We start from the raw sequence: 24989 nt of genomic DNA on the forward strand, positions 1-24989 counted from the left end.
TAGTTAAATATAAAGTTGCGCAGTAGTATAATTTACCTGCGCAATGTAAAACAGTTGCGCAGTAGTATTTGCAAAACATATACGTCTGCGCAGTAGTACAACAAAGTATCTATGCCTGCGCATTAAAATTTAAAAAAAAAACTACGCAGTAGTAATATTATAGAAAAAAAGTTATAAAAATAATTTTTATTTAAATAAAACAATTTTTTGTCTCAATAAAAAAAAATTACAATACACACAGTGAATAAAGAAGAAGAGAAACGAAAGAAATATTTCGATGTCGAATAAGATAAAAGTAAATTCCTATATATATATATAATATAATAATCTGAATTCCATATGTGTATTGCACATTATAGCGCGCGACGATATCCTATATATGGATGATAAAAGTTTTCTCTCTCGTTGGATATTGTGCAATAAGGACGATCTCGAAATGATCTCACTTTTGCATATGTCCACTTTGCATTGCATATATGCGCGCGATACGCATAGATAAGGTTTAAGAACTTACTAAGTGGTTCGCGTATACGCAACAAATACGTGGGATGCTTGTTCCTCTTGCTAGTTACATTATTTACTGTGTGTATATATATTTATATTTGAAATGAGAAAAAAAATCCCTCTTACACCTAAACTATATATTTTTCTTATGATGAGTTTATTGAAAATTATATTGCCCATTATTACCCCTATTATAGATAGTACTCTCTTATCTCTCTCTCTCTCTCTCTCTCTCTCTCTCTCTCTCTCTCTCTCTCTCTCTCTCTCTCTCTCTCTCTCTCTCTCTCTCTCTCTCTCTCTCTCTCTCTCTCTCTCTCTCTCTCTCTCTCTCTCTCTTTTTCTATCTTTCTCTCACCACAGAACGGAAGTCTTTTGTGTTCTTGAAAATTCTCCTTTCTCACGCAGCATGTCCTCACCCAAAAAAAAAAAACTTCACAATGCCCTTTTTTTGCCTCTTGTTTGTTTCATTTTCGTTTTTTTTCTCTCTTTTTTTTTTGTTGTTCGGTGCCACTCAATAAAAAAGGCTCAATTCACTCATGAATAGCTTTGAGATTCGTTATTCAACTCAAGGGTCTAAATACCTACCACGCACATTTTGAGAGTTCATTATCGAGTTTTATTACCTTACTAATCAGTTCATCCAACTGAAATAATCCCACCCAAGATTTCTTCCAGCCATTTTTTTTTTTAAATTTTTATTTTAAATGAAACATCTGAAAAGAGTTTCAAGAATTATATTTATAAATAAAAATATTAATTAAATCTTAAAATCTACATTGGCTACTGCTATTCCTAACATAATATATACAAATATCGATAAATCATTCTGAGAAAAGATATATAAATTTTTTTCAATTCATTTTTGACCACCAAAATAGATATTATAATATGTTCTAAAGTCATCACGAAAAAAAAAGGAGCAAACCATTAGCAAATGTTACCAATAATAATAATATATGTGTGTGTGAGTGTGGAATATCCCGGTCCTCGAAATTCAGGGAATATACCAATATATATATATGTATATGTATATACCCAAGAGGAGAAATTAGTTCCGCTCCTTCCGATAAATATTAAGTCTCACACCCCACGTTCCTCGATTATTACGCTTGTCCATTGCCACAACAGTTGGAAAATTTACTCTACAATTCCATATCCGCCACTCATTCAATATAACGAGAACATACTGGGAGGTCGATTTTTTTTACCTTTCTTTATCCATTGTCAAATCTTAACGAAAATCTTTGCCTTTTTTTAAATATCATTCACGAAAAGAAAAAAAAAATAAATCTTGACTCCATTTTTATTGCTAATCATTAAATATGCAATTGTTCACTGCGTCAAATTCAGTTTATTGCAAATAGTTATAACGTTGTTTGTATTTTTATTTGTGTTAATTCGTAAAGATTCATAACCTAGAAATTCTGATATTTAATGAACAAAAATTTAATATTAATAACGGTTATTTTATTTTAATAATTTTTAAATTTCCCGCCATAAACTATGTAGTTTTTTTGTTAAACAATTGGCACTTCTACTTACGCCAATTCGAAAGATTCATAACCTAGAAATTCTGATATTTAATGAACAAAAATTTAATATTAATAACGGTTATTTTATTTTAATAATTTTTAAATTTCCCGCCATAAACTATGTAGTTTTTTTGTTAAACAATTGGCACTTCTACTTACGCCAATTCGCAAGATTCATAACCTAAAAATTCTCCTATATTTAATAAACAAAAGTTTAATTTGAAAACAAATAAATATAGTTATTGAAACTTTTGAGGCAAAAATAATTCGATTTCGAATAAAAAATTTTCCTATACCTTCGCACAGTGCAAGAAGATTATTGTGAAGAAGTGACATTTTGATTCCAAAAAAAAAAAAACAAGATCAAGTAACCTTAACCAAAAAAATAACATTGCAAATAACATATTGGTAGTTTTCTTTTTTTTAACTGCGATTTGGAATATTATGCGGGTGGAGGGTGTGAGAGCAAAACTTTCAAGATTAACTGCTCCATTCTTGTCAGCATTATTCGATTTCGAAGACTTTTGACAGTCTGTGGCGAATTCAGCAGTTCCATTGTCTCCGTAACGAATTGAAAATCCAACGCATAGTGTGTTCCCTGCGGGAATTGATGCGGCACAATACGCCAAGTGAAGGGAGATGGATATTTAAATCACTGTCTAAAAGTCTCTGGCAAATAGGTCTCTCGTGTCTCCTTATACGACATTATATACACACAAAAAAAAAGAGAAGTGAAGAAAGAAGATGAAATGGACACAATTCACGAGCTTCTTCCCTTTACAATATTACAAGTAACTTGTCTGCAATCCAAAACACCATTCTCACTTTTCTTGCATTTATTTATTTTTTTTTTTTTAATATAGAATAAAAAAAACCAATTTATTTTTTACTTTATATTCTATTTATAGAGAGCTTACAATACTATTGCGCAACTGTAAATGCCACAGAGATCTACTGCGCAGGCATACAAGTTGTACCTGCGCTGTAGATCTTTGTGTTATATACGACTGCGCAATTGTATTGTACACACAGATACTGCGCATATATACTTGAGGCAGTAAATTTATAAATTGCGCGACTATATATGAGAGAGATCTACTGCGCAGATACACTTGTATGTCTGCGCAGTAGATCTATGTGTCGTATACGGCTGCGCAGTAGATCTGTACATCGTAAAGAACTGCGCATTAATGTTATATAGCTACGCAATACAATTTTAAGCCACAAATGACTGCGCAATGTATTTCATAATACAATTTATACCTGTGCATTAACACCGCGTCTACAATCTAAAGCTTCTCAAAAAGTATATATTCTAATCGTAAAATAAATTTATATACTCCGAATATCGAAATTTTACATCTTTCCTGGGTGACTAATTAAAGAAATACGAAGATATTTCAAGTATCCAGAATTGCGATGATATCGTGCGAGCAAAAAAAAAAAAAAGAACTACACTCTCTTCCTGATATCACGAACAGGAGGTGAGAAAAATTTTTTTTTTCTTTACACCTGGATTCATCGAATTTAATACTCATGAAGTACTATTTATCTTATGCAGAGTTTAAAGTTTATATATATATGTCCTTTGAATGTCGATTTGAGAGGGTTTTCGTTAAATAAACATTATTATACAAGAGATAAAAAAAAGAGAGCCCCAAGGGAAAAAAGAGTTTATCAGGCTTTATTCGCACAAAGCACATGTTGGTGTTTGCCTTTTATGTTAAATTCATGGTGATCTTAAGGAGAATTTATATCATGCAATAAATATGTGACATTATATTATAATTGTATACGCACCTATAATCCGATAATAGAGTGGAAAACATCACTTGCTATTAAATCCCCTATATAATTCCATACCAATAAGTTTTTCTATTTTGAAAATAAATATTTACATATCACAACAAAGTTTAATGTTAATTAATTTACATTTAAATATGTCTTTATATTAAATTCGTTTTTTTTTTTGCTCCCTTCTTATAATAAGAATATACAAATGAGAGAAGGTTAATTAAGAGAAAGTAAAACAATATTGTATATATAGAACATGAAAAATAATAACAAATAAAATGGAAATAGTAATAATAATAATAATAAAACTCTTCATTCTTCCCACGGGGCCGATCGATAATGCAATGAGATAAAAAGGAAACGATTTCGATCGTATAGCCAATTACGAGGGAATGCGAAAGCAGTGGCAAGCGTATATGTGCGTTGCTGAAAAGTAAAAGAGATAAGTATAATTTCCCTTATCTACCGAAAGAAGGCTCAACGAGCAAAGTTCTGTCTTGAGATAATGTATATAAACGAGAATAATTTACGGATTATCGTTTTGTAACACACATACTATGTAGAATATCGCGAGGTATACGAGTACTTAAATCTTTCTCGCGCTTTTAAATATATATATGTCAAACGGTGAAAAATTTGCGAAAAAAAAACGAAAGAAAACAAAATTTGCCAATAATATATTTAACATAAACACCTGCAAACATTGTTGCGAGTCACTTATTAAGGATTTTCATATACTTCCGTTCGCCACAAAATGTTCGCAGTTGTCGTATATATCGGTATTATTAATTTACACGTTAACACGACTATGTAATTTATATGTTTTTTGTTTGATATTGTAAGATACGAAAATCCGTTATTTTTTCTGAAAAAATAATTGAAATTATGTTTTTGTTTTCTATTGAGAATTTGAAAATTTATTGTTTATCATTTAAGGTTAAAAAGTAGAATAAATTTGTAAACGGAACGAAAAGAAAAAAAAATGCATTAATTTTGCATTGCAGAGAAACCATAAGTTTCTCAGTAACATAAAGTTCTGTTCACAATGTAAATCATTCTACAAAAAACACAAGGATAATCTAAATTTTTATTTGCAGGTTCCTTTGACTGTACAGGAGAAATATAACCTCATAAATACAATGGATGGCGAAAAAAACTAATTAAAAAGAAATTCGATGTGTGAAAATAGTGTCGTATTGTATTTAGTGGCTGATGAAAGCAAGTGTTTCATACTAGATAATGAATAAAATGGGAAAAACACACGAGGGAACAGAGAAACATCTAAAAATGATGTTTCTAAATTCTCATAATTTAATCTCAAAATTTTAAATGGAGGGTAACTTTTAATCAAATTTAGTTTTTTTTATTTTTAATATCAGAAAGTATTTAGTAAGCAAATAATTATCGAATTATAATTATATATAAATAATATATATAATTGAAAATAATTAAATATATAATTGATTAAAAAATCGGTTATATATGGGTGCTTTAATTTTGCATTGCAGAGAAACCATAAGTTTCTCAGTAACATAAAGTTCTGTTCACAATGTATAAATCATTCTACAAGAAACGCAAGGATAATCTAAATTTTTATTTGCAGGTTCCTTTCACTGTACAGGAGAAACATAACCTTATAAATACAGTGGATGGCGAAAAAAACTAATTAAAAAGAAATTCGATGTGTGAAAATAGTGTCGTCGTATTGTATTTAGTGGCTGATGAAAGCAAGTGTTTCATACTAGATAATGAATAAATTGGGAAAAACACACGAGAGAACAGGGAAACATCTAAAAATGATGTTTCTAAATTGTCATAAATTAATCTCAAAATTTTAAATGGAGGGTAACTTTTAATCAAATTTAGTTTTTTTTTATTTTTAATATCAGAAAGTATTTAGTAAGCAAATAATTATAGAATTATAATTATATATAAATAATATATATAATTGATCGAAAAATCGATTATATATGGGTGCTTTAATTTTGCATTGCAGAAAAACCATAAGTTTCTCAGTAACATAAAGTTCTGTTCACAATGTAAATCATTCTACAAAAAACACAAGGATAATCTAAATTTTTATTTACAGGTTCCTTTCACTGTACAGGAGAAACATAACCTCATAAATACAATGGATGGCGAAAAAAAAATTAATTAAGAAGAAATTCGATGTGTGAAAATAGTGTCGTATTGAATTTAGTGGCTGATGAAAGCAAGTGTTTCATACTAGATAATGAATAATTGGGGGGAGGAAGAAAGAGGGAACAGGGAAACATCTAAAAATGATGTTTATAAATTGTCATAAATTAATCTCAAAATTTTAAATGGAGGTTAACTTTTAATCAAATTTAGTTTTTTTTATTTTAAATATAAGGAAGTATTTAGTAAGCAAATAATTATAGAAACCATAAGTTTCTCGGTAACATAAAGTTCTGTTCACAATATAAAGTCCAGCGTTGTCATAATTTGTCCCATTTGCAAAAATACCTTAATATATACATACGCTGGGAGGAATGCAATGGTCCTTACTCGTTATTTGTCATAATTTTAGATCAACTACCGCACTCTGCTCTAGTAAAAAAAAGTGACTATAGTATCTTTTAGTTTTAACTAGAATTTTACTAAATTTTCACTACATCAGGGTGCGGTAGTTGACCTAGAATTATAAGTGCGGGGACAATGGCATCTTTCCCCTAATGTAACGTAAAGGTCTGTCCACAATGCAAAAATAGCAATTATTAACATTTACAACTATTTGCTGAATCAAAAAAAAACTGTTATAATGAAAAAATAAAGTTAATTCCTGATTTTGAAGTAAAACGAGATTTTGAAGTTTATGTCCGTGTTCTCTGTTGTGTGATAAATTATAGAAGAAACCACCCAAGAATACTAATTAGTTTAATGTCCGAGAGGTTGCTGAAAAGTGATGATAAATTTGAAAAAAAAAAGGCGAGTGTGAGTCAGTGTGCGACGACGAAGCAGGTGTAGAAATATGCCAGTGGGTGCTTCGCGGTCGTTTATACCTGCGCGCAAAAGAGAGGATGGTGATCTCGCGCTTTAGTGCGTTTTTACGTCGCCTCCGGTCAAAATGAAGAGGACGAGGTCCTTTCATTTCCAGAAATAGGGAGAGTCTGCTTCTCTTTTTTCCTCATACTATTTTTTTTTTATGTCAAAAAATTATATGTGCAGAGAATGATTAATGTTCCAATGGTGACACTATGCTTATATATATATATATCAAGTTACCTGATGTAATTTGCATAATTTCTGTGTTAACATTTCACTCAACTAAGCTCTTTATTTATTTATTTTTTTCTTTTTCTGAGGTTTTTGTTTTACGCAAGCATAAAAATAAAGAAAAAAAAAGCGACGATATCCTTCAAATTGAACGACTTTAGGCGCGTGGGAATATGGCTCGCACCTGAGAAAAGTATATATATATATACTACTCGTACCGCTCATAAATCGCGCGCCTGTTTCAACTTGCTTATATAGTACTTGCGAGCTCTGCACGAAGCCATGCGAAATTTTTTTTGTTTTTTAATTCCCATTTTTAATTTACAGCACGATTAAGCCATTTTTTTTTATAACTCATACCCTTTATATTGCTAATGCTGTCAGTTTGAAACATTTATTTCTTTTTTTTTTTTTTGGTAATTTTTCTGTTTCTAAAGTTATTGACGTTTTCTTAAATTTTTTTTTTGAGAAATAAAATAATATTAGTAGAAAAAATTTAATTATGTTTATTAAAGTTTAAAAAAAAAAAAATGGAAGAGCATCAGTCAGTTTAGAGTTGCGTTTTGTACATATATGTTGAATGTAAAAGAATTGTAGATATAGGTTTGTCATTTATTTTGCACTCATAACCTATAAAAAACATTTTGCAAAACGCTGCCATGTGAATTCATCCTAACTGTGTTATGTATATAATAAACAGAAGATAACGACCCAACCCTGGTTTGAGATTTAAAAAGGTTGCCGCATTATCTGCACTCGACATTTGTCATAATTTTAATCAACTACCGCACTCTGCTTTGGTGAAAATTTAATTTAAAAAATCGTACCCAAGACCAATTAAATTGAGAGATAAAATAAATCAAGAATTAGAAAAATTATTAAAATTAAAAATTATAAAAAGAATGAATACAAGATTTATAAGTCCAATATGTACAGCGTTAAAAAAAAAAAAAGATATAGAACAATAAGATTTTGTCTAGGACGCGAGAAAATTAAACGAAATTTAAATTTTAATTCCGTTGGCAGAAGCAGATAGTAAAAAATACACGGAATTTATTATTGAAGGAAAATGTTATGTATTTAATGTATATAGTACCTTTTGCTTTAAAAACTAGAATATTTAATAATAATTTATAATTAAATAAATAATTAAAATTTAATATAAATTTATTTAAAATAAAGTTTGTTTTTATCACGATTTCAATTAATAGAGTTGCTACTTTTTTAAAAATAATTTTTTTTTTTTTAATAATAATTGTGAAAAAAAATGGAGGGTAAAGGGGGTGTAAAGGGAGAGAATGGATATAATCCGTAAGCGTATAAAAGTGAATAAAAAAAAAAAAGAAAAAAAAAATGAAAGGAGACTAAAATTGTGCATTGCGCCTCGATTCGATGTCCGCCGGAAATACATAACTTAGAATCAGGCGTACGAAAGAGGACTAATCGCGAAAAATACGACGGCTTTTATGCGCTCATGGGACGCGGGTAAAGTTGAAATATAATTTCGCGGATTAGCAAAGACCCATGGGCCCTTGAATCGTAAATTTTCAACGAGTCTCTCGTTACTTGCGGGTCCCGCACACGCTCTGTGCTATTTCACGCACCGATCTTTCCTCTCTCTCTCTCTCTCTCTCTCTTTCTTACAAATCCAAACATTTACTCGATCTTTAATTCAACAAATTTTACACGGGCAATTGTATTTTATTTGCTATTTTAAATTCTGTATTTTCTTTTATAACTTCTTCAAAGTCATATTATTTTATTTAAATATTTCTCTATTTTATAAAAAAAAATTTCACTGCTGTCTCCAGTATGGGTCATTCCATGTTAAGGGTAACCAACACATGTTTTTGACAAGGTTAGGTTAGGTCAGGTTAGGTTAGATTAGGTTATGTTAGGTTAGGTCAGATTAGGTTAGGTTATGTTAGGTCATGTTAGGTTAGGTTATTTTTAGGTTAGATTAGGTTAGGTTAGGTCAGGTTAGCTTAACTTAGGTTAGGTTAGATTAGGTTATGTTAGGTTAGGTCAGATTAGGTTAGGTTATGTTAGGTTAGATTAGGTTATGTTAGGTTAGGTCAGATTAGGTTAGGTTATGTTAGGTTAGATTAGGTTATGTTAGGTTAGGTCAGATTAGGTTATGTTAGGTCAGGTTAGGTTAGATTAGGTTATGTTAGGTTAGGTTCTATGATTCAAGGTCAGAGATCAAACATAACCTCAAAATTCTAGGGCATATAGGTTTCCAGGATTCAAGGCTTTAGTTTAAACATAACCTCAAAATTTAAGGACATAGGTCAAGGGACCGTTGGGTTTGAGGCTATTTCGTCCGACAAACATAACTTCGCAAATTCCCCTATATAATCAAAAAAAAAAAAAAAAACATAACCTTAAAATTTAAATAAAATTTTAATAATTTTAATACTTGCAAACCTCACAAAAAATTAAAGTTGAAAATAATGGGGTTTGGCGCGTACCTTCTTATATTAAATTGAAATAATAAATAAATAAGAGAAAAATTAATATAAAATGTTTTTAAAATAAAAAAAATAGTTTTTTTTTTAAATGTAAAAGCAATATGTGATGAATAAATAATTATAAGTCCATTAGAATTGACATGCAATAATTGCGGTTTAATAACTATTTATTTTAGATATTATATGTTATTTTTCAAATGAGATATATCGATTCTTTTTGACGCACATATATATGTATATTTACACTACTTTATTGCCTTGTTGTAATATATTTACAAATTTATTAGAAATTTCTTTAAACAATAGTAAAATGTTTATAAAATTAATTCATCTTAATTTTTTTTTTTTTATCTTTCCTTCACTGGAAACAGTTGAAACACTATTGTTAATTTATCTGCCACAGACACTAAAAACTAAATAATGAACATTTAATTATTATTTTATTGCAATTATTTTATTATTATTAATTAATTAAATTAAAATAATTAATATTAATAAATTATTATTTATTATATCACATTTTGAATTATTATTATTATTATTATTATTATTATTATTATTATTATTATTATTATTAATATTATAAGAAAAGTAAATTTTTTAACTTAATTACTAGTTAAAAATTAAATTTTAGAGAATAAATAAACTTTCAAGTGATTTGCTTTAAAGTCTAATAAAGAATAATTTTTATAAACTATTATATTAATATATAGTGTATTATCGATTTACATATGTTGCGTGTTATCATTATTTATATGTAATATTATTTTCATATGGAATTGATCAATAAATAATTTAAAATAATTTATAATTCATTTTTTTTTTTTATTAAAAATATACATGAATATTGTTTTGTAATAAAAGAAAATAAAATTATTCATATATGATAGATAAGTTATAACTAATCTATAATTTATTTTTATGTTTCTCTCACTGGATATAGTTGAATCACTATTGTCAATTTATCTGCCATTGCTAGTATAAACTGAAGAAAATGATATTTTATTATTAATATATATATATATGAAAAAAATTAATAATTTTATCCCTAATAACACAAGATATCTTGGGATATATTGATAATATCCCGCAGATATCCTAGGGATGTCCTATGGATATCAAAAGGATCTCTTAAGGATATCCAAAAAATCGGCGATTTGGATATCCCATGGATATCTGAGAATATCCACAGGATATCCACAGTATATCTTTTGAATATCTCTATAGACTTTCATAAATTTTCTCCAGATATCCCATAGATATCGTCAGGATATCCCACAGATATCATCAGGATATCCCATAGATAACTATTAATATTAATAATACATTAAGTGCATGAGTTTATTTAAAAATTTTGAAAAATGCGTTTTAAATCTTCATTTAAAATAAATTAGAAGCTTATAAGATTTTTGTTTTTATTATATATTATTATTCATTATATTAGCTTAACAATTTTAACCTTTAAAAATATATGTTGAGATATTAAATATCCCGTGAATATCCTAAGCATATCCCACGGACATCCTGAGGATATCCCATGGATATTCTGCGATATAATATCCAATAGATATTTTGTGGATGTCTTAGGGATATCCTGTGGATGTCTTGTTGATGTCCCACAGACCGGCGGTTTGGATATCCTAGGCATATCCTATGGATATCCCAAGATATCCTGGGGACCATTCTAGGATATCGACCATTGATGTGGATATCCTATAGATATCCTAGGGATATCTTTTTGTTATGAGGGTACTGTAATTATTTATAAAAATGATAATAACCCCCACAGCACCGGATATTTAAGGATATCCCTGGGACATCCTGGGGATATCCATTTGCTTGTGGCGGTTTGGATATCTCTCGGACATCCTGAGGATATCCCTGGGATATCCAAACCGCCGCAAGGCAATGGATATCCTCAGGATGTCCTAGGGATATCCTTAAATATCCGGTGCTGTGAGGGAATAGATTTAAAATAATATATAGTTACTTACAATTGTTATCATTCCATGATTTAATTGAACTCCAAAAAGTGTAAATAAAAGAGGATTTTGTTCTATTTGTTCAATAAATTCATTAATCTGTAAAGTAGAAGTTTTTTTTACTGTCAAAACTATGAAAATATTATATGATTAATAAAAAGAAAATATCCCCGTAATGATAATAAAAATAATTTTTTTTAAAAAATTAATCAAATAATTAAATGAATTCTATATATATATATATAATTACCTCTTGGACAATAATTGTGTCCTTTAACAAATAAAGAAGATATTCCTGAGTTTTAGTAACCTGGTTTTTTTTTAATAAAAAAAAATTCAATTTTATTACAGAAAATTTTATATCAATAATTCAATTTTTTTTTAAAAATAATTTCTATTTATTAACTTTATTGAATTTGTATATGTATCATATATATATATAAATAATTTATTTACCTCCAATGTAACATCGTAACATACGCTATTAACGTAAATAATTTTAAAAAAATATCCAATCCACAAAAATACAACATCTAAATACATACTAACAGCGAGATTTATATTATTTTTTACATTTTTAAAATAAGCAAAACAAATTAAGTAAAGTACAATTATTTCTGTTAAGAAATTAACAATTATTGAAATGAAAATTTGAATTTTATAAATTTCATTTAATTTTCGAGCAATTTTTGACAGTTCCAAATGTTGTAATCTATAAAAAAAAAAAAAAATTATCACAAAAAAAAATAATAGAAATTTCTTAAAAAAATTTGACTACTTACTTAATTAGCTTTATTATATTTAATTTTCTTCTCGCATTTTTTTTATGTAATTCACTAGTCAGTAAAATTAATCTACTTTCCATTTTTAGAATATTATTCATATGCTTAAAAGAGTGTCCAATACATCTGAAAAAAAAAAAAAAAAAAAACACAAATTAGATTGAAAATATATGAGGCGCATGAATTTTCCCAAAAATTAAAAAGTTGGAAATTTTAATTGATCGAATTATTATTTTTAGTCGATATTTTATTTGGTCGAAATTCTAAATGATCGATATTTAAAGTGGTCGATATTTTATTTGTTCGATATATTCTAAATGATAGAAATTTAGAAGCATCGAATTTTATATTAATCGAAATTTAATTTAGTCGATATTTTAAAAGCTCGACATTTTTTTAGCTATACGAGTTTCCTCTCTATGTTGTTATTATATGATTTACATCAATAATTTCAAATTTCCCGCAAAATTTCAATGTACTTTACCGACAATCTACAAAGAAAGGAAACTCGTATAGCTAAAAATGTGTCGAGCTTTTAAAATATCGACCAAATTAAATAAAAATAATAATAATAATAATAATAATAATAATAATAATAATAATAATAATAATAATAATAATAATAATAATAATAATAATAATAATAATAATAATAATAATAATAATAGTAATAATAATAATAATAATAATAATAATAGTAATAATAATATTATTATTTATAGTATAAAATTAGTCTATGAACACATACTTCACAAGTAGTCCAAAATTAAAATCTATGGTCCCCTGCATAAACATTGGCAATCTGTAGAAAAGCGTGCAGTAACATATTTTTAAAAAACTCACATTATCTTCAACAAATATAAATATTTCCAAAAAAGCAGTTAGAAATAAAATAATAAAATATGTTAATATCATAAAAAAATTGTGAATAAATATTTTTCGATAAATATCTCTTGATTGAAAACCATTTAAATTTTGATTTAATAATTCTATTCCCTCAATACATAATTCTATTTCCTGTAAATTTAAATAATATTATATTACTTTTAATACTTGCAAAAAAATATATTAAAAAATTGTATTTACAAAAAAATTTTTCTTCAAATTCGTCAGTTCATAATTATTGAAGTGATCTTTATTTATTGTTTTTTTTTTACCTTGTTCATCCACAATGTTAGTATCACTGACAAAATTGCTGATAATTGATTACAAGCGTATACAAATACTATAACATCATGATTTATTTTTAAAAAATCTTCACCATAATAACATCTATTGTATCCATCGTAGAAAAATATGATAGAAAGTGAAAAAATCATTGTTAATGTATAAAAATAACTGAAAATTGTTCGACGATATCCATGGGGAAATTGAAATATTTTAAATCCTAAAATACAACTCAACACTGATATTGGTAATAATGCTGTTTTTAATTTTTTTGGTGACCATTTAAAAGTTTTTTTTAACTTCATCACTATTGACATATTGAAAAAAATTATTTTACTCGTTGGTTCTTTTAAATCATTTTTTTTTTTTTTTGACCCCTTTTTAATTATTTATAATGAAAATTTTATTAACTTTTATTTTTAATTTTCGTTTTTTTTTTTTTTTTTTTTTTTTTTTGCTTATCGTATTGTAGAATTTTAAGAAAATTTTTGTTTTTCTAATGCAAATTTTGTCGATTTTGGCGACAATTTTTTTTTATAAACTTTGTAGAATAAATTTTTTTAAGTAACTTCCTTTAAAGACTGATAAAGAATAATTTTCATATTAATAACTATTTATTGTAAACTATATATCGATTTTCAAGTTGCGTGTTATGAATAATTAATATTATTTAAAAATGCATGTGGTGTCATTTTTAAATGATTTCAATAATTTAAATAATTATTTTATATTAAAAATAATAAACCTTGAATTGTTTTGAAATAAAAGTAATTTATTATTGAAATTTTTCATAATTGAATTAATTTTTTTAATTAATTAAATTAAATTTTTAATTTCTTAATTAATTAATTAAATTAAAATTTTAATTTCCTAATTAATTCATATTTTAAAATTCATATAATATGAATTATTATGATTTTTATGTTTCTCTCGCTGGATACAGTTGCAACACTATTGTCAATCTATCTGCAATTGCCAGTACAAACTGAATAATATAAAAATTTTGTTATTATTTAATTTATTTATTATTCTATATCCCTCACAACACAAGGATATTCAGGATATCCCTGGGACGTCCTGGGGATATCCATTTGCTTTTGGCGATTCGGATATCCCTAAGATATCCTCTGGATATCCATGGACATCTCTAAGATATCCCAGGGATATCCAAACCGCCGAAAACAAATCGATATCCCCAGGACGTCCCAAGGATATCCTGAATATCCTTTTGTTGTGAGGGATAGATGACAAATAATAATTAATTATAGTAATTACTCACAAATGTTATCAGTCGATGACCTAATTGAATTCCAAAAATATTAAATTTAAGGGGACATTGTTCAATTTGTTCAATAAATTCATTAATCTGTAAAGTATAAATGATTTTTTATATCGAATTTAAAAAAAAAAAAAAAACTTAAAAAAAAAACTTTTAAAAAACTTAAAATAAATTTTTACCTCAGAGACAATATTTGTGTCCTGTGATAAATAAAGAAGATGTTCCACAGTTTTACAAACCTATTTTCGATAAAAAAAAAATATATATATATATATATATATATAAATATAACAATTAATTTCTTAAAAATCATTTATATTACTTCATACAGAATTAAATATTTTACCTCTAAAGAAACATTTTTACATGCATTATTAACATAAATAAATCTATTAACAAATACAATGCACAAAAATATTTCTACAATATAAATGCTAATAGCTGTTTCAGTATCCATATTTTTTTCAAAATATGTAACGAATATCAGATAAACAATAACAATTTGTGATATGAAATTCACGAATATTGAAATTAAAATTTGAAATTGATATATTTCATTTATTTTTCCTGCAATATTTGACAGTTCCAAATGTTGTAATCTAATTTAAAAAAAAAAAAAAAAAAAAAAAAACAATAATTTAAATAAACTATGTTTGGCCATCTCTTATATATACAAAAAAAAAATTCTCATTTACTTAAATTTTGCTACTTACTTAATTATTCTTATCATATCTAATTTTCTTTTCACATGTTTCTTATGAAATTCAGTTTTCAGTAAAAAAAACTGACTTTCCATTTTTATAATGTTGTTCAAATGTTTAAAAGAGTATCCAATACATCTGTATGAAATTTTTTTTTTTAATATACAAATATTTCATTATTTTACAAAAATTAAAAAATCCCTTTTCTAACTAAATAAAATATTAAATAAATAATAGAAATATCCCCAATAACACAAGATATCTTGGGATATATTGATAATATCCCGCAGATATCCTAGGGATGTCCTATGGATATCAAAAGGATCTCTTAAGGATATCCAAAAAATCGTCGGTTTGGATATCCTTTGGATATCCCATGGATATCTGAGGATATCCACAGGATATCTTCTGGATATTTATAAACTTTCATAAATGTCCTCCAGATATCCCATAGATATCGTCAGGATATTCCACAGATATCATCAGGATATCCCATAGATATCGTCAGGATATCCCATAGATATCGTCAGGATATCCCACAGATATCATCAGGATATCCCATAGAAATCGTCAGGATATCCCACAGATATTTTTAGCATATTCTCAGTATATCTTCTGGATGTCAAAAGAAGATATTCTCATGATACTGTTTTTAAAGTCATTATGACACTACGAGTGAGAATATTCTGTGAATTAAATTTTATATATAAATAAAATAAAATGCAACTTCTTTTTCGAGAAAGTTGTTTAATTTGAAAATTTTATTAACTAATTTTTTTTCTCATTCGTGATTCATTCCTTTATTCATATGCTTAATATTTTTAGAAAATAAATTGGCTTTAAACAATATAAATTCTTCCCGGCAAATAACGAATAACTATTAATATTAATTATACATTAAGTGCATATGAGTTTATTTAAAAAATTTAAAAAATGCGTTTCAAATCTTCATTTACAATAAATTAGAAGCTCATAAGATTTTTGTTTTTATTATATATTATTATTCATTATATCAGCTAAACAATTTTAACCTTTAAAAATATATGTTGAGATATTAAATATCCGGTGAATATCCTAAGAATATCCCACGGACATCCTGAGGATATCCCATGGATATCCTGTGATATAATATCTAATAGATATTTTGTGGATGTCTTAGAGATATCCTGTGGATATCCGATGGATGTCCTGTTGATGTCCCACAGACCGGCGGTTTGGATATCCTAGGGATATCCTATGAATATCCCAAGATATCCTGGGGACCATTCTAGGATATCGATCATTGATATGGATATCCTATGGATATCCTAGGGATATCCTTTTGTTATGAGGGAATATAATGAATAATAATATAATAAAAACAAAAATCTTATGAGCTTCTTATTTATTTTAAATGAAGATTTAAAACGCATTTTTCAAAGTTTTTAAATAAACTCATGCACTTAATGTGTAATTAATATTATAATAGTTATTCGTTATTCGCTGGAAAGAATTTATATTCTTTAAAGCCAATTTATTTTCTGACAATATTAAGCATAAGAGATCCTTTTGATATCCATAGGACATCCCTAGGATATCTGCGGGATATTATCAATATATCCCAAGATATCTTGTGTTATTAGGGTTAGCTTAACAATTTTAACCTTTAAAAATATATGTTGAGATATTAAATAGTCCGTAAATATCCTAAGAATATCCCACGGACATCCTGAGGATATCCCTGCGATATAATATCCAATAGATATTTTGCGGATGTCTTAGGGATATTCTGTGGATATCCGTGGATGTCCTGTTGATGTCCCACAGACCGGCGGTTTGGGTATCCTAGGGATATCCTTTGGATATCCTATGGATATCCTAGGGATATCCTTTTTTTATGTGGGATAATAGTAAAAATAATAAATAATAATAGTAATGATAAAAGTTATAATAGTATTAATAATAATAAAATAATAATAATAATAATAATAATAATAATAAAAATAATAATAATAATAATAGTAAAAATTAGACTATAATACATCACAAGTAGTCCAAAAGTAAAATCAATAGTCGATTGTATGATTACTGGCAATTTATAAAAAAGCGAACAGTATAAAAGTAGTTCAATAGTTGCAGTTTTTTTAAATATAAATATTTCCAAAAAAAAATTTGCAAATTGTACTGTAAAAAGTGCTGTTATTATCAAGACAGTGTTAAAAAATATTTTTCGATAAACATCTGCTGATTGAAAGTCATTATATAAATTGCGATTTAATAATTCCATTCTTTCAATACATAATTCTGTTTCCTACAGATTAAAAAAAAAAATTATTTTTATTACAAATAAATTTTTATGAAAAGCACCATATTATTAAATTAAATAATGAAAAAACAATTAATACCATTTGAACAAATAATAAGTATAATAATAATAATAATAATAATTTTTTTACCTTACTCATAAACAAAGTTAAAATCAACGAGACAATTGCAGACAATTGATTACAAGCATAGGCAAAAATCACAACTTTATGACCTACTGGTAATAATTTTTCACCATAAAGACATAGTTTAGTTCCATCTTTGACATAAGTATAGATAAGTGAAAAAATTATTGTTAATGTATAAATATAAGTTAAAATTGTTCGACGATGTCCCAGTGGAATTTGAAATGTTTTTATTCCTAAAATATAACTCAACACTGATATTGGTAATAGTGCTGTTTTTAATTTTTTTGGTGACCATTTAAAAATTTTTTTTACCTTCATCACTATTGATATATTTAAAAAATTATTTTACTGGTTTACCCTTTAAATTATTCTTTTCTCTCTTTTTTTTAAACATTACAGAATAAATTTTTTTTAAAATAAGTTCCTTTAAAGACAAATGGAGAATAATTTTTATATTAATATAACTATTTATTTTAAACTATATATATCGATTCTCAAGTTGCGTGTTATGAATAATTATTTATTTAAAAATTCTTTTGATGTCATTCATAAATGATTTCAATCATTTATAATTAATTATTTATTAAAAATAAATGTACCTTTAATTGTTTTGAAATAAAAATAATATAATTTATTGAAAAATTTTTCATAATTAAATTAATTTCTTAAGTATAAGTAACTAAATTAAATTTTTAATTTCTTAATTAATTATATTAAATTTTTTCAATTTCTTAATTAATTAATTAAATTAAAATTTTAATTTCCTAATTAATTCATATTTTAAAATTCATATATATAAATTATTATGATTTTTATGTTATACTCTCGCTGGATACAATTGCATCACTATTGTCATTCTATCTGCAATTGCCAGTAGAAACTGAATAATAAAAAAATTTTGTTATTATTTAATTTATTTATTATTCTATAATGAGAAATAATAATAATCAATTATAATAATAATTATACTCACAAGTGTTATGAGTCGATAACCTAATTGAATTCCATATAGATATTAAATTTAAGGGGACATTGTTCGATTTGTTCAATAAATTCATTAATCTGTAAATTATAAATAATTTTTTTTATATGTTGAATTTAAAAAAAAAAATATTATATATACAATCAATTGCAAAATTTTCTAAGGGAAAATAAAATAAAAAATTATTTTTTAAATTGTACATAGTTATTATTTGCTTATCGAGAAATAATTTAAGAAGGCAATTAATTAATAATAACTGCAAATTATAATAATTAAAACAATTATAATAATTATAATAATTTGCAATTAATAATAATTAAATAATAATTTATGTTTTAATTGTTTATAAATTTATTAATTAATATATATATGCAAATTTATTTTAAAGCAGATAAGGGCTCTCAAAAAAAAAAAAAAAAAAATGTGCACATGATATAAATTTTTACCTCAGAGACAATATTTGTGTCCTGTGATAAATAAAGAAGATGTTCCACAGTTTTAAAAATCTGTTTTCGATTAAAAAATATATATATATATATCTTCCTATATTACAAAAAGATATCGCCGCCGCCGCCTCCGCCGCCGCCGCTGTTTCAAGAATTCTTGACCTAGGAGGGGGGAGTCCCCCCTCCTAAATTTTGAGGTTATGTTCGTTTCAAGGCTCTGAATTTTGCCGCAAGTTCGCCTCCCTCCTCTCATTTCCCCTCCTCCGTCAAAAATGACCTAAATTTTGAGGTTATGTTCGTTTCAAGACTCTGAATATAGCCGCAAGTCCCCTCCCCCGCCAGAAATGACCTAATTTTGAGGTTATGTTCGTTTCAAGGCTGTGAATATAGCCGCAAGTCCCCCTCCCTCCTCTCATTTCACCTCCTCCATCAAAAATGACCTAAATTTTGAGGTTATGTTCGTTTCAAGGGTCTGAATATAGCCGCAAGTCCTTCCCCCTTCCCTCATCTCTCTCTGTATTTCCCGCCAAAAATAGGGGGGTTGGCGCGCGAAGCGCGCAGGGGGGCGTAGCCCCTCTAGTTATATTACAAAAAGATATCGCCGCCGCCTCCGCCGCCGCTGTTTCAAGAATTCTTGACCTAGGAGGGGGGAGTCCCCCCTCCTAAATTTTGAGGTTATGTTCGTTTCAAGGCTCTGAATTTAGCCGCAAGTCCGCCTCCCTCCTCTCATTTCCCCTCCTCCGTCAAAAATGACCTAAATTTTGAGGTTATGTTCGTTTCAAGACTCTGAATATAGCCGCAAGTCCCCTCCCCCGCCAGAAATGACCTAATTTTGAGGTTATGTTCGTTTCAAGGCTCTGAATATAGCCGCAAGTCCCCTCCCTCCTCTCATTTCACCTCCTCCATCAAAAATGACCTAAATTTTGAGGTTATGTTCGTTTCAAGGGTCTGAATATAGGCGCAAGTCCTTCCCCCTTCCCTCATCTCTCTCTCTATATTTCCCGCCAAAAATAGGGGGGTTGGCGCGTGAAGCGCGCAGGGGGGCGTAGCCCCTCTAGTATATATATATATATTCATTCCTTAAAATCATTTTTATTACTTTATTCATTTCTAAATGATAAATAAAATTTTATTTTACCTCTAAATAAACATTTTTACATGCATTATTCACATAAATAAATTTATTAATAAATTCAATGAACAAAAATATTTCTACTATATAAATACTAATAGCTGTTTCAATATTTATATCTTTTTTAAAATATGTAACAAAAATCAGATAAAGAATAACAATTTGTGATATGAAATTCACATTTATTGAAATAAAAATTTGAAATTGGTATATTTCATTTATTTTTCGTCCAATATTTGACAATTCCAAATGTTGTAATCTAATACAAAAAAAAAAATAATAATAATAATAATAACAATAATAAACAATCTTAAATATTTGCTATTAGAGAAAGTTAAAAAAAAAAATATTCTCATTTACTTAAATTTTGCTACTTACTTAATTATTCTTATCATATCTAATTTACTTTTCACATGTTTCTTATGAAATTCAGTTTTCAGTAAATAAAACTGACTTTCCATTTTTAGAATGTTGTTCAAATGTTTAAAAGAGTGTCCAATACATCTATATGAAAACATTTTTTTTTTTTTTTTTTTTTAATATCTACAAATATTTCATTATTTTACAAAAATTAAAAAATCCCTTTCCTAATTAAATAAAATATTAAAAAAATAATAAATAATAATAGTAATGATAAAAGTTATAATAGTATTAATAATAATAATAAAATGATAATAAAATAATAATAATAATAATAATAATAATAATAATAATAATAATAATCTAATAATAATAATAATAATAATAATAATAATAATAATAATAATAATAATAATAAGATTAAAAATCAGACTATATAATACATCACAAGTAGTCCAAAAGTAAAATCAATAGCCGATTGTATGATTACTGGCGATTTATAAAAAAGTGAACAGTATAAAAGTAGTTCAATAGTTGCAGTTTTTTTAAATATAAATATTTCCAAAAAAAAATTTACAAATTGTACTGTAAAAATTACTATTATTAACACGACAGTGTTAAAAAATATTTTTTGATAAACATCTGCTGATTGAAAGCCATATAAATTGCAATTTAATAATTCCATTCTTTCAATACATAATTGTTTCCTACAGATTAAAAAAAAAATTATTTTTATTACAATAATTTTTTATGAAAAGCACCATGTTATTAAATTAAATAATGAAAAAAAATTAATACCATTTGAACAAATAATAAGTATAATAATAAGTATAATAATAAGTATAATAATAATAATAATAATAATAATAATAATAATAATAATAATAATAATAATAATAATAATAATAATAATAATAATAATAATAATAATAATAATAATAATAATAATAATAATAATAATAATAATAATAATAATAATAATAATAATAATAACAATTTTTTTACCTTACTCATCCACAAAGTTATAATCAATGACACAATTGCAGACAATTGATTACAAGTAAAGACAAAAATCACAACATTATGATTTATTGGTAACAATTCTTTACCATAAAAACATATACTAGTTCCATCTTTAAAATAAGTATATATAAGTGAAAATATCATTGTTAATGTATAGATATAAGATAAAATTGATCGACGATGTCCCAGTGGAATTTGAAATATTTTCATTCCTAAAATACAATTTAACACTAAGATTGGCAATAAAGCTATTTTTAATTTTTTTGGTGACCATTAAAATTTTTTTTTTAATTTCATCACTATTGACATATATTTTAAAAATTATTTTACTTGTTGGCCCTTTAAATTATGTATTTAAATTATTATTATAAATAAATTATTTATTATTTGAAGAATAAAACTGTTAAGTGAATTACATTAAAGTCAAATGAAGAATGATTTTTATTATTATTATTATTATTATTATTATACTATTGATTTTCAAGTTGAGTGTTATTTATTATTAAAATTAATCTCTTTAATTTTTCTTCTATTACTATCCATTAGGTGATTTATAAAAAAATAAATAATTTTTATATAACATTTACAGGGTTTAATAGAAATAAAATTACTGATTTTTGGGTCATATAGATTTACTTTGAGCTAGAAAAATATATTACTAATAATAATTTACGGAATATCGTTTTTTATGTATTCGTTCATTTTATTTTTTAATTATTCATTATCTAGTATGAAAAACTTTTTTTTCAACTGTATATGTGACATTTAACCTAAAATTTTTTGCAGCTAATGTCTGGTTTACTCTAACTCCTCAAATGCGACACTTAACAAAAATTCCTTAAAGCTATTCTACAATACTTTTTTTAAGGTTGGTTTCCATTGTCTTCACTCGCCAAAATCGACACTTTATGCAATAATTCTCGTTCATGTACCGCACCCTGCACTAGTGAAAATTTAGTAACTTTATTGTTAAAATTAAAAGTTACTATAAAGTTAAGTGAAAATTTAGTAACTTTATTGTTAAATTTAAAATTGAAAATTACTATAAATTTAAGTCATGATTTAGTAACTTTATTGTTAAAATTAAAAGTTACTAAATTTTCACTAAAGCAGGGTGAGGTAGTGAGTGGGAACAATGGAAACCAACCTTAAGTTGGGTATTTTTTTAATTCGCCAGAAAATAAAATTACTAGTTTAAAATTTAGGTTGGTTTCCATTGTCCCCACTCGTCATTTGTCATATAATTCTCGTCATAACTACCGTACCCTGCTCTAATGAAAATTTAGTAATTTTATAGTAACTTTTAATTTTAACAATAGTCACTAAATTTTCACTAGAGCAGGGTGCGGTAGTTGACGAGAATTTTATGACAAATATGGTGAGTGAGGACAATGAAAACCAACCTTTAGAAAACTGCCATTGGTCTAGTTTGAATATAGTTACTTCAAGAGAAAAATTTGAATCATTATTCACAAAACCTAAAAAAAGTAAGCAAATTAAAAAAAAAGTTAATGTGGACAAAAAACGAAAACTTTATTGTGTTTAGTCACATATTTTAGAATGCACGGTCAAGGGAAATATTTTTCTTCTTTTACATATATATATATATATATATACTGCACATATATGACAGAAATTAGCATATTTCATATAAATATGACACACGAGAGAATAAAAAGAGGAGCGTATCGTGGAAAAAAAAAAAATTTCACATCCCATATCTCGTGACGTGTTACACGTTATACATACTAATGACAATAAAAAGGATCCCTTCGCAAAAATGACTTCACGTTGTGAATGAACAAGGGGGGGTCAAAAATCGTCTGAAAACCCTGTAAAGTTCCACGTATACACAAATACCCCTCACAACAAAAGGATATTCAGGATATCCTTGGGACGTCCTGGGGATATCGATTTGTTTTCGGCGGTTTGGATATCCCTGGGATATCTTAGAGATGTCCATGGATATCCAGAGGATATCTTAGGGATATCCGAATCGCCAAAAGCAAATGGATATCCCCAGGACGTCCCAGGGATATCCTGAATATCCTTGTGTTGTGAGGGACACGCTCTTGATAACATAAAATTACTACAAAAGTCTTTTAAAACATTGTTTCAAACGAATTTAAGCGTCATGTAGGCAGAACAGAGAGAGAGAGAGAGAGAGTCACTTTGCTTTGTGGGCGTTTCGGATGATTGTGAGAAGGAGGAGGCAGAGGGAGGAGAAAGATCGCGAGTGAAATCGAGTGCGCGTGGAGTGATGAAGAGAGAAATGAGACACAGAGAGAGAGAGAGAGAGAGAGAGATTCACACATATAGTGGGGATATAGTGTATAGTGATTCAATTTATGTTCTCTTCCCCCCACCCTCTCATCGACAATGTGGCTTTGTCTCGCCAAATTATCATACATGAACCCACATGCATAATCGAATGTGAAAATGTTGCATTATCATATCATAGAGGCGCATTAAAGTACCGGTTATGCATCAACACACGCGTACGGGCGTGCGCTCGCGAGGCGCCTGTATTTATTTTTTACGTTAAAAAATATATGTGCACTTAACGATCGACCCATCTTTTTTTTTTGCACATTTGAAAGTTGAAGAGATATCGATTATATTCACGCGCGCGCTCGCGCGTTCTCAGATAAAATCGTCGATTCTTATCGTTTAAAAAAAAGTTTTAGTTAAAATAAAATAAAAACATATTTTTCAAACATAATTTTATTGATAATATCTTTACGAATTTATAGAGATAATGTTTTTTAATTTTATTTTACGATTTGAATTTTCCCGGTTATCTACTATTGCAATATAGCGTGCACGCAGTGAAGAAAGTATAATTTATATATATATATATATATATATATATATATATATATATATATACAAAGAGTGGAAATTGGCAACAAAGAAACATAACCTCAAAAATACAATGCATGAAGGAAAAAAGGAATGAAGAAGAAATTTGTTGAGTGTATATAGTGTCGTTTTGGATTTAGTGGCTGAAAAAGCAAGTGTTTCATACTAGATAATGAATAATTTGGGAAAATGCATAAGGGACTAGGGAAAAATAAAAAAAATAAGGGACTCAAAATGGTATTCGCCATTTAACATAATTCTTGGTTAAAACTACCGCACCCTGTTCTAGTGAAAATTTAATGA

General features: G+C 26.9%; 1 protein-coding gene and 1 long non-coding RNA gene across 2 annotated transcripts in view; both read right to left on the reverse strand.

The window, feature by feature from the left end:
• The window catches only part of LOC127281295 (protein Wnt-7b-like), a 78429-nt gene that overhangs the window by 34974 nt on the left and 18466 nt on the right, over positions 1-24989 (reverse strand). The gene's annotated exons all lie outside the window — the stretch shown is intronic.
• Positions 11533-12058, reverse strand: LOC127281301 (uncharacterized). Its single transcript, XR_007842946.1, has 3 exons — positions 11977-12058; positions 11771-11830; positions 11533-11619 (listed from the first exon to the last, which is right to left on the reverse strand). It is a non-coding gene; the product is annotated as an uncharacterized LOC127281301 (long non-coding RNA).

This window comes from Leptopilina boulardi, unplaced genomic scaffold (assembly GCF_019393585.1).
Source record: "Leptopilina boulardi isolate dan_hultmark-lab unplaced genomic scaffold, ZJU_Lbou_2.1 LbouV2_266, whole genome shotgun sequence".
In the NCBI taxonomy this organism is placed as follows: Eukaryota; Metazoa; Arthropoda; class Insecta; order Hymenoptera; family Figitidae; genus Leptopilina; species Leptopilina boulardi.